Consider the following 10797-nt stretch of genomic DNA (forward strand, 5'->3'; position numbering starts at 1 on the left):
GGCGAATAGTTTCCACGCTCGCCGGCACATCCAATGTTTTTTTGAGCTCCGTAGCTGTCATAAAGGGATTCGCCTTAGTCGTCCTTACTAAATGTTTTACCATTAAGGGTGACAAAACTCGCTTTCTACCACAGGATTCAACTTTTTGTTCATATCTTACAGCATTTATTATCATTTTATTGTAACAGCCCAGCATATCCCTTATCTGGGAATACGATTTACCCTCGGACGCAAATTTTTTTATTAGTTCACGTTTTTCCGGCGAACAATGCTTTCCGCGTCCCATAACTATACAATTTTTTGTAAATTATATTACGATTTTAATAGAAAAAATATAAAAAAATGTTTATTACCTTCCGTTTTCACTTTTTTCCACAAATTTTTGCAAAACAAACAAAAAAGGGTCTACTGGTGCTATTTTATTGACTGCACGAAATGAGAAGTGTTGACAAAAGATCTTTTATAACTCATTAACAGTTTCGAAATTTGACAACAAATGCACACACTCTGAGAGAGCATAAATAATGTAACTGTTTCTTACACTCAAAATAATAACATAACAAATAGCTGAAATTTTTACATCACTCGAATCAGATAATTGCAACTGGTGCTATTATATTGACCGGCACTGTACATACATATTCATAGCTTCATGCATTGTAAAATTAGTAATTCGAGTAGTTAGCACGTAATGTTATTCATAAATGAAAATAACGAAAACTGAATTTTAGAATTAAGTAATGATAAACTAAAGACACAACTGAAAGCTTGTCCCCTATGAGATATAACCAGAATTAAGACAATGAAATAAATAATGAGCCACGAACATAATATTAATTATTGTTGTAAATTCACTCCTCGCCCACTGGAACTGGTCTGTAAAATTTCGAGAATCGCCATTTCCTTCAAAATGACTCTACGAAGCTTAAGTGTCTACAATAAGTGCAGGATTTTACTACTGCTCCCTTTTCTGCTGGCATGACATGTGTCAAACATATTCAATAATCTTCCATTGAACAAACAACATCATACTTTTTATTGTGTTGAAAATGTCAAATTATACCGAAAAGTGATGATTTTCGGAAAGCATTTTCATTCGAAAAAAACGCTGCAAAGTCGCATCGAATCATTGTCGAGGCATATGGTGATCAGGGTCTATTAGAAGCAACAGGCATAAGATGGTTTCAACGGTTTAGAGATAATAATTTCGATGTGAGAAATGCAGAACGCGGAAGACCACCAAAAAAGCTTAAAGACGCTGAACTGCAAGCAATAATATAGGAAGATGATACTTTGAGTCTAAAACAAATGGCAGCCATGTTAAATATTGGACAACGAACAATATCAAAAGCTATGGGAAAAATCACAATGTGTGGAAAATGGGTGCCACATGAATTGAATGAATCTTATAAGGCAAGTGGAAAATCGAAAAAAAACGGTTGTGTTTCAAAGAGACGAAAAAAAACAGCTTCACATCGAATCGTCACCTGCGATGAAAAATAGATTCATTTTAAGAAGCCTATAATGGAGAAAATCATGGACAACCACCAACATTGACAGCAAAAACAGATCGATTATCTAAGAAGGCAATGTTCAGGGTTTGGTGGCGTCAGAAAGTATTCTTGGCTTTTATCTTCTAAGCCCTGGTGCAACTATTGCAATTTAAATCATATGTATATTGATTCGAAAAACGACCAGAATGGGCCAGAAGACACGGGAAAGCAGTTTTGTTCCACGACAATGCACACAAACCAAATCGGTGCAGGACACAATCAAAGTACTTGGCTTCTTTACAAATGATCAATACTTTGAATATTTTTTTTTTACTTTCCCATTCAAAATTAGTAATTTTATTTATTTTTAAATTTTTTAACTTTGAAAATGTGAAGTCACTTGAGGTAAGTTAAATATCGTGAAATTAGCGTGAGCTGGTTAGAAGGGTTTTGTCACGATAAGTTTTTGCTTTCAGAGTTGGAGTGTTTTCATCCATACGGACGACATGAGCTAGCCAGCGTAGCCGCTGTCTCTTAATTCGCTGAACTACTTGTAGGTCAATGTCGTCTTATAACGATGAGGTCGTTCAATCGAATGCGATATTCGCCGTTGCCAATGCGCAAAGGACCATTGATTTTTCGCAGCAGGACGGGAATAATGATTGGCTTAAGGAGTCTTGGTCTTTGTATGATGAGAGAGGACTTTACTTCTCAGCTGCTTACTCAATCCGAAGTAGCACCTTGCTAGCAAGAGTTATTGTGCGTTGGATTTCGAGGTCGACATTGTTGGTGTTAAGAAAGACGCAATATCTGCGACTTCGAGGTTATAACTGCCAGCAGTGACGTGGAAGCCATTCGCGAGTGCGACGAGTGTTTGTTTGATGACAGGAGATATTTCATCTTGCCTTTTTTCATTACCAGACCCATTTGCTTCGCTTCCTTATCCATACAGAAGAAAGCAGAACCAACGGTGCGGTTGTTATGGCCAATTACACTCATAGAATATGGTACCTGCTCGATTAAGTTTCTGCAGCTCGAATTATTTTCTCCAGCAGCAGATAGAAGGAGGCGCCTTGTCTGAAATCTCATTTGGTGTCGAAAAAGGCTTCGGAGAGGCTTCCCCATCCTGACGAAACTAATGGTATTCCTTATCGTCAGTTTACACAGCCGTATTAGTAGTTCAGACACAGAGAAATAAAGGCGTTGCAAGGTAAGAAGTATGTTTTCCTTTCACAGTGACACGGCATACCTGATCGCCATAGCTGTTTTTTTGCCTTTTCCGAAAACCAGTGGTTTTGCTTGCAGCTGTACGTAAGGAGCTTGAAATGCCGTCCCACAGTTTTCTTATACCAAGTTGCTTTCAGAGAGCAGGAATGCGAGTCGAGTAGGAAATCTTTCGGCTATCTGTTGTGATTTGAGCTTCTCGACGTCGAACCTTCCTTGGTTTGTTGACGTGCGTTTTTGGCCGTAACAAGATAGTAGTCCGAATCGATGTTAAGACCTCGGAACGTAAGCACGTCTAAAGCACTGGAGACGCGTCTTCCGTCTATCTCAACGTGATCGATCTGGTTGGCGGCTTTTAGATTCTGAGACAGTCAGGCAGCTTGATGAGTTTTTCTATGCTGGAATCTAGTACCACAGATAACCATATTTCGGGTCCCGGCTAAGTCGACAAGCCTCAATACATTTGGGGATGTTTCATCATGGAGGCTGAATTTACCAACCGTTGCGCCAAAGATACCTTTTTTGGCCACCCTAGCGTTAAAGTCGCCTAGTACGATTTTGGCATCTCAGCGCTTGTAGCGCACATAAAAGACATCTTTGGTCACATCGTTCTTCTCTTCCGTCGGGGCGTGATCGCAAATCAACGATATGTTGCAAGAACTTCGTTTTGATGTGGATTGTGGCTAGACGTTCAGCTACCGAGGTGAATGCCAGTACTCGACGACAGAGTTTCTCTCCCACATCCCACACCGAATTTGAGATCCTTTATATGTCCACTGTGGTAAATGCCATATGGACCTACTCGTCTCAGTCCTTGTCCAGCGGCAGCGGCATCTTCCCAAATAAGGAACCGCATATTCCAGGTGCATGCCTTTGCTTAAACCATAAATCTTTTTTGGACACTTCCAAGTGAATGTCACTCAGAGAACTTTTCTCACTTAGGCCTAACCCATATGTAATGTACAAATTAAAATATAAATTTTGTTTTGGCTCGTTAATAGTCAGGGTGTTTGCCAATTTGGGCGAATGTTTCTATAGAGTGATTTATTTTTACTAGACCTTATGATATCCATATGAAATCAGTTATTTCCGTGTGCAAAATTCCATGAGCGTGTTTCGCTACATCCGTCCCCATATATGTACATACATATGTATATATAATATATACAAATATATCAGTATTTAAACATTCAACAGGTGTGATGTGCGATTGCGTGGTTAGATAGCTTGAAATGAGTATTCTCTACAATAATTAAATTTTATTACTCTTACGTGCTAGTCAACTCTGTATTCCATGATGTAGTAATTGTTCGATTACCCCTAAATGTGACAGTTTTTGAGCTTCATAAGAATTTTTCTTCTCCAACTTCGAAGATCCAGTGTTCTCCAGTGGTAGCAAAAGCTACACCCTTTCCAGAGTTCGGAGTACACCACACCTTAATAATCGAAGAAATCTGTCAACATAACCTTGACTTTTGACTAACTTTGGCGCAGTTTTTTCGGCTCACCTGTGCAACGACATTCGGCCGATTGATGGTCTGCTTTCAGGTCGTAAGCATAGATCTATGACTCATCACCAGTAGTCGGAAAGCATTGTTTCACAGACGTTAACGCGACGTGAAAAAATTGAGTGATTTTGGAACCAATCGTGCTTTCCTTTTTCTTAGGCCCCACTATGCCTGTGACCTCTGACTGTTCGCCGATTCTCAAACACCTTCATTTTATTCACTTGTTGATCAACACTTGATGTTGATGGTCATCCTGGACGTGGTTCGTCGTCAACGTGTTCACTATAAGTATCACCGAAGCCTTTTTACAACTTTCTGAACGTTACGGTACCAGAAATTTGATTCCGCCCTCAAATTTTAATAGAACTTCTTTGTGGAATACTTTGATTCAGCGCAAAGATCCTTCCTTTTTTTCTGCTCCCAGTAATAATACATTAAGATATTTCTGAGCATATCAAAACATACTTCGCTGAAAACTTTTTCGACAAATGAGCAGGCTTGAAAAATATATATTTATATGTTTTTCGACGTTTCCTTCTTCGTGGCAAATGTTATACAAGGTGCGTTCCAAAGTAAACAGGACTTCTTTTTATTTTTACTGAAACGTTTCAATTGATGAAACAAGTTCATGGCGATGATTGCTTATCTCGTATTAGAGTGCATGAGTGGTTTCAACGTTTTCAAAATGGTCGTGAGGACATAAATGACGATCAACATGTGGGCCAATCAAAATTCGAAGGAAATTCTATCGAAACTTTGCGTGAATTCATCAAACATCAGCCCAAATTATCACTGAAATTCATGGAAATGGAATTGAACATCTCCAAAACATCGATTTATCGCACTTTGACTTACGAAAGGTTAGTGCATGGTTTGTTCCGCACAAATTGACTGACAACCTAAAATTGCTCAGAATCCAACAATCGAAGGACGATTATTTCACCAAAAATTACATTTTAATCATTAACCACTCCTCGTATTCATCTAATATGGCACCGTGCGACTTCTTCCTTTTCAGAAAAATGCATTCACCCATGAAAGGAAAGCGTTATGCAGACGTAGAGACCATTCAAAAGGCTAGCACCGGCATACTGGCGGCCATACCGGCCAACGAGTTAAAACACTCATTTGACATGCTTTTGGAGCGTTCAAAAAGCTGTATTGAAGCAGAAGGAGACTATTTTGAATAAAATAAATTGATTTTGCCGAAAAAAAAATTCTTCGGTTTTTTTTAAGTCCTGTTTACTTGGGAACGCACCTTGTATACATTTTTCGGACTATAAAGGTTATGAACTGATTGGCTCAAGAGGAATGCTTATGTACCTTTTAACTTTTGATACAAATGTGAGGATATACATAATTGAAGCTTAATATTTTATGGATCTGTTCTTTTCAGATACAATTATCTCATCTCTAAAAACTTGTGTAATAATATCACTGACTGTAATTTAAGGAATTGTGGTTAAAAATGTGCACAATACTCAAATACTCACACACACATATCAAATAAAGCGTTGATAATTCTCCGCTGCAACACTTGTCTTGCAATCTTCATAATCATCATGTAATGTTTGTATAGTAATTATAGGTTTCTGTATTTCATGTTTCTCTCTATAGTAGAGTAGAGTGACAGCCGGAGCAGGTATGTTACACAATTGACATCATTATACCCACGTGTGAATATATATATACATATATACATACATATTTGTTTATTTAGAAAAAGCTTATGTATATTTTGCAATTGAGAAGTGATATACTATGATATTTGATATATCGATTTAAAAAGATTGCACGCGTTGAACGATCTATCGAACGATTATATCATATAGCTGCCAAACAAATGATTCGACTCCGATCAAAATGAAGTTCTTGAATTTTTTATCTGCGAAGTGTATCATAGTTCGGTACAACCGCTAAAATTGTTTTGTTTTTACTTTTTTGTGTTCATATATTAATGTTATATGTATGTATGTGTGATCTTTCATACAGTGGGGTTCATTAAAATATTGCCAAAAACCAATTCTTTTAGGTGATCGTACCAGATGTGTCCCTTATGTTCCAAACTGACCTCTTCCAAGATCTTTGTACCCTTTCGTTGGCGAAGCACCCAGGTTACAGCAAATCGACTTACCTTTAAAGCTGATAGGTCGGACAAAAAAATACCTGTTTTTCGTAACCGAAAAGAGTGCTATATATGATAGAGATATAGTACGTATCATAATGTTACTCTGTAGCAAAAACAGATCAATACTTAGTAACACCTTCAAATAATAATAAGTGATCATAAGTTTCAGTTGCAGCTGGTCTTTTTAGAATTCTAGTAGCACTTCAACCGATAAAACTTCGCCAGTCCGCCACGCGATTAATATGGCTATAATTTACATAAAGGGTTTTTGAAAATGGTCTCTACAAAAGTAGCAAACTACGTCATATTTTTTCCCTTTCTTTTGACATTTCTCTTCAGTAATGTTTGCCATTTTAACACGGAAAAATATACGATCCAACCACGAGTTGAAATTATTAATATTTGCTACCAAAATTCAGAGTCAGTGGCTTCAACTTTAAGAGCGCTACATTCAATTAAGGTCGTCATAATCGTCCTATTAGATCAACAATTGAGCGTCTTGTGAAAAAATTTGAATCCACAGGCACAGTACAAATTGTTTCCCTGCCAGTGAGACAAAGAAGTGCTAGTAGTGTCGAGAATATTGCTGCCGCTATGTAACAACTTGAAAAAGATCCGGATTTTCACCGCTAAATCATCTTCAGCGATCAGGCTCATATGGCTGACTTCGTCAATAGCAATCAACACGTTTCTGTGAATGGGCAGCATTACCACGTAATAAAATTGAATAGGTTTGGCTCGAATTGGTCAGTACTTTTAGATCAAGACCGGCACGTTACTGTGAATGGGCAGCGTTACCGCTTAATGATAATTGAATATGTTTGGCTCGAATTGGATGATACAAACTTGGACAATATATGGTTCCAACAGAACCGCACCACAAGCAACACAACGAATGTCATAATCGATTTATTGAAAATCAAGTTTGGCGAACGTGCATCTCGCGGAATGGCCCAGTAAACTAGCCGTCTCGGTTGTGCGATTTGTCGTCGTTGGACTGTTTTCTGTGGGGCTAAGTCAAGTCTATGGTCTATACCAACAAGCCAGTGACAATTAATCGTTTGAATATCGAATATCGTGAAATTGCAGGAGTATCGGCCGATTTATGCTTGAAAACAGTCGAAAATTGGGTTCAGCTTCAGCGTGTCCGTGGTGGCCATGCAAATGAATTTGAATACAGAATTTTATAGATATTCCAAACCGTTTTTGTTCTATTGAAAAAAAAAAAATATACATTATATTTTGTAGCGCTCTTATTGAAAACCCCGTTATTTAAGGCTGCTTCTTTTGTTTTATATCGTAATATGAGCTTTAAATGGCGCTATATCGAGCAATTCTTACTGTTGTTTATCAGCTGATATCTTTTCAACAAGCTTCATTCAATTGCGTACGACAACAGTTAGTGAGTTACATAACTGTAACTGTTGATATGATGAGTTATAAGAGAGTGAGATAGTTGCGAGCATTGATCTCTTACGTGAGCAGTTTTTGTTTACATTCACTCGTGTTGATCGTCAATGTATTTCTCTGTTGACTTTGTTAACAGTTAGTAAGTTCACAAAGCAACTCAAAAAGCCAATGTTGAAAATGGAAGTACATTAACTACTGTAAATAAAGCCGAGTTATAAGCGACAAAAGTCAGATCTTCGAAAGAATACTTTTTTACATACGTCTTAATCACAAATTGGTTTGATACAATGCCTAGCCGAGACTCAAAATAATTTGATTTCGAAACATTAGGAACATTCCGATTATTTAAGGAAAATGATTTCATTCAGGTGTCAGTCTCATAAAATTTCACAGATAAACTTCCTATTAACTAAGTTTTTTTTTGTATGTCACTGATATATGTAGATCTTAAGGACTTAAAAAGCCATGCCTTCTATGACCTCTAAAAGAAGTTGCTTTCGGCTTTAAGCTGCTCCAAGTTCTGCTTTAGGCTTGCTGAAGATTCTGAGTTCGCATACTCTCGTCTCATAACCTGAAATCAAAATTATACCATAATAATCGCTTTACCCAAGTAAATTTGGGGAAGTTTCTTCGAAATTTCAGTTTTTACATTTTTGTGAACATTTTGAAGAAATAAACACGATTTTTTTTATGAAAACATCAGTTAAAGTGTTATTGTAAAATGAAAAATATCAAAAATGTAAATCAAATGTTATGAGGCGTTCCGACTTTGGGAACGTGATATAAATAAACATCGTGAGTTGTAAGAATATTGTTTAAACTTTGAAATCTGAAGTAAAATGTTATTAAGATGAGTCTAAAAATTGCTAATTACTACGTAAATTTTGCTGATATCGAAGTTTTTAAGGGGGTATTCTACTCCAGAATTAAAAAAAATTCCATTTTTTTTATATATTTAAAGTTTAGACCCTTAAGAACATATCCTTCAAAGGATTTTTAAAAATTAAAATTATTTTGAGAGCTACTTTAATGACGCAGTACCTAGCCCGGTAGGTAGGTAGACTCACGTTTTTAAACGAGTTTTTCTCGAAACAATTTTTTTCCACACGGTACCGGCATTATCTTAAGTTCTATACAACCGATTTACATGAAATTTTGTGTGAACCTTCATTATATAATCCTTAATCCTTTGTTTTTAATATTTAAAAAAAAAAATCAGGAATTTCAAATGAAAGCGTAAAAAATGATTTTTATTTTTAGGCAGTTGCCATTTAGAAAAAAAATTTTCGTGTTCCCTGAGGTAGGGACTATAACAGCATCCTTACTGATTAAGAATTTCTTTTGATGTTTTTTTCAGACCACCAGGAGAGTCAGGATTAATGTCACCAGGATGCGCCATTTTTTTACACCTATCTCTCCCCCTCCCCCTATCATTATTTAAATTTTTAATTTTTTTTTTATTTTTTCTCTACTCTTCTAAAATTAACAAATAGCTAATAAAAAAATGGATTGTAAAAATATGAATTGCCTTTTTTTTAGGACATTTTAAAAATTACCTGAAATTCATGCTTCTAGACTAGAATACCCCCTTAAGATATCAATAAAAACACCATAAAAAAATGGATAGTAAACATATTTTTGTTTCTTTTTTAACAAAATTCAAATTTTGATTTCTAGAGTAGAATACGCCCTTAATCGCGAAGATCTGACAAAGTTCTTTACATGCATTCAAGGGTCTCTCTCGGCAGTTTTAAGATATTTCTAAGCCACCACTTGGCCACTTGTACTGTGTGAGTTTCAAAAAATATTTTTGGACTAAAGGTGGCACAATACCTCTTTCGCTTTCTGCTTTATGGGAGTCTACCCAAAAAATATATAATAAATTAATATCTTCTTCTTAATTGGCGTAGACACCGCTTACGCGATTATAGCCGAAGGGGGGTCACTCATCCGAGGCTTGTTGTTCCTTTTCATTGGGGGTGTTTTTTTACGTGGCGGGTCCCAAACCCAGCGCACAACCCTATGCAGGGGATGTTTCGCCTTCTCACGTTAGCTCGCCTTCAAACGGATGTTCTTAGGCTACCCAGAGGATACTTGGTCAAAGACCGGAAGTCGTGAGCTGCTTGAGTCATATGCAAAAGAATCGTTTCTGGCCACTCCCAAGTGAATGGCGATCAGAGAACTTTCCTCACTTGCGTGAACTTCTACACATGACTCCATCCTCCATACTTATTTATTTATATGTACATATGTATGTATATATAATATACTCGTACATATAATATTTTCCACAAGAGGTCTTAGAGAATATAACAGAAAGCTATAGTAGGTATCATTGCAGATAAAGTTATGTCTGATAAGTTGTTGCAAACAGTTTAAGCCCCACTTGTGTTACTGTTCCCGCTTGGCTTGATTTGGTTTATAACGGTGGACACTTTTAAGCTGCTCACTAAACTAGAAACCGCTTGTATTCATTTTAACAAAAAGCTCACTCAAAGACTGTTACCCAATCAGAGCAGAGCAAAGCAGAGCGCAGAACTCAGCATCAGCATCAGCGCGCTCTTTATTTTTTATCGTCTAACTGTTGATCGACTACTTTTTGGGGGCATGCTTTTATTAAAACTTTACTTACTAGTTGCACATTGTTGGTGTGCGCATGTTTTTGTGTGTGTTAGCTTTGTGGGAGCGCTGAGTTGCGCTTGGCCTTCGTTTGTTGGATCAGTTGGAGCTGCACAGCGTCGTCGAGCGGTTCGTTGCTGTGAATGTGCGGTTGCGCATTGACAATAAATACGAAAATAATTTTTTGTTGTTGCTAGCTTATTTTGGTACTATACAGAGCGTGTATTGCCGCCAAGAACCTCGAAAATTACGGGAAAAGTGACTAATTATTGGCGGTTTATTTATAGCGGCGCGCAACAAGTATTCCTGGTATTGCAGATAATAAAAGTGCAATTATATTTTTAAAGAAAATTACGTTCTGTTTATAGTGTTGTTGCAACAACTTTGGTGCTGTGTTAATTTGATTTTGTTTTAT

Source organism: Bactrocera dorsalis, chromosome 1 (genome assembly GCF_023373825.1).
Source record: "Bactrocera dorsalis isolate Fly_Bdor chromosome 1, ASM2337382v1, whole genome shotgun sequence".
Classification (NCBI taxonomy): Eukaryota; Metazoa; Arthropoda; class Insecta; order Diptera; family Tephritidae; genus Bactrocera; species Bactrocera dorsalis.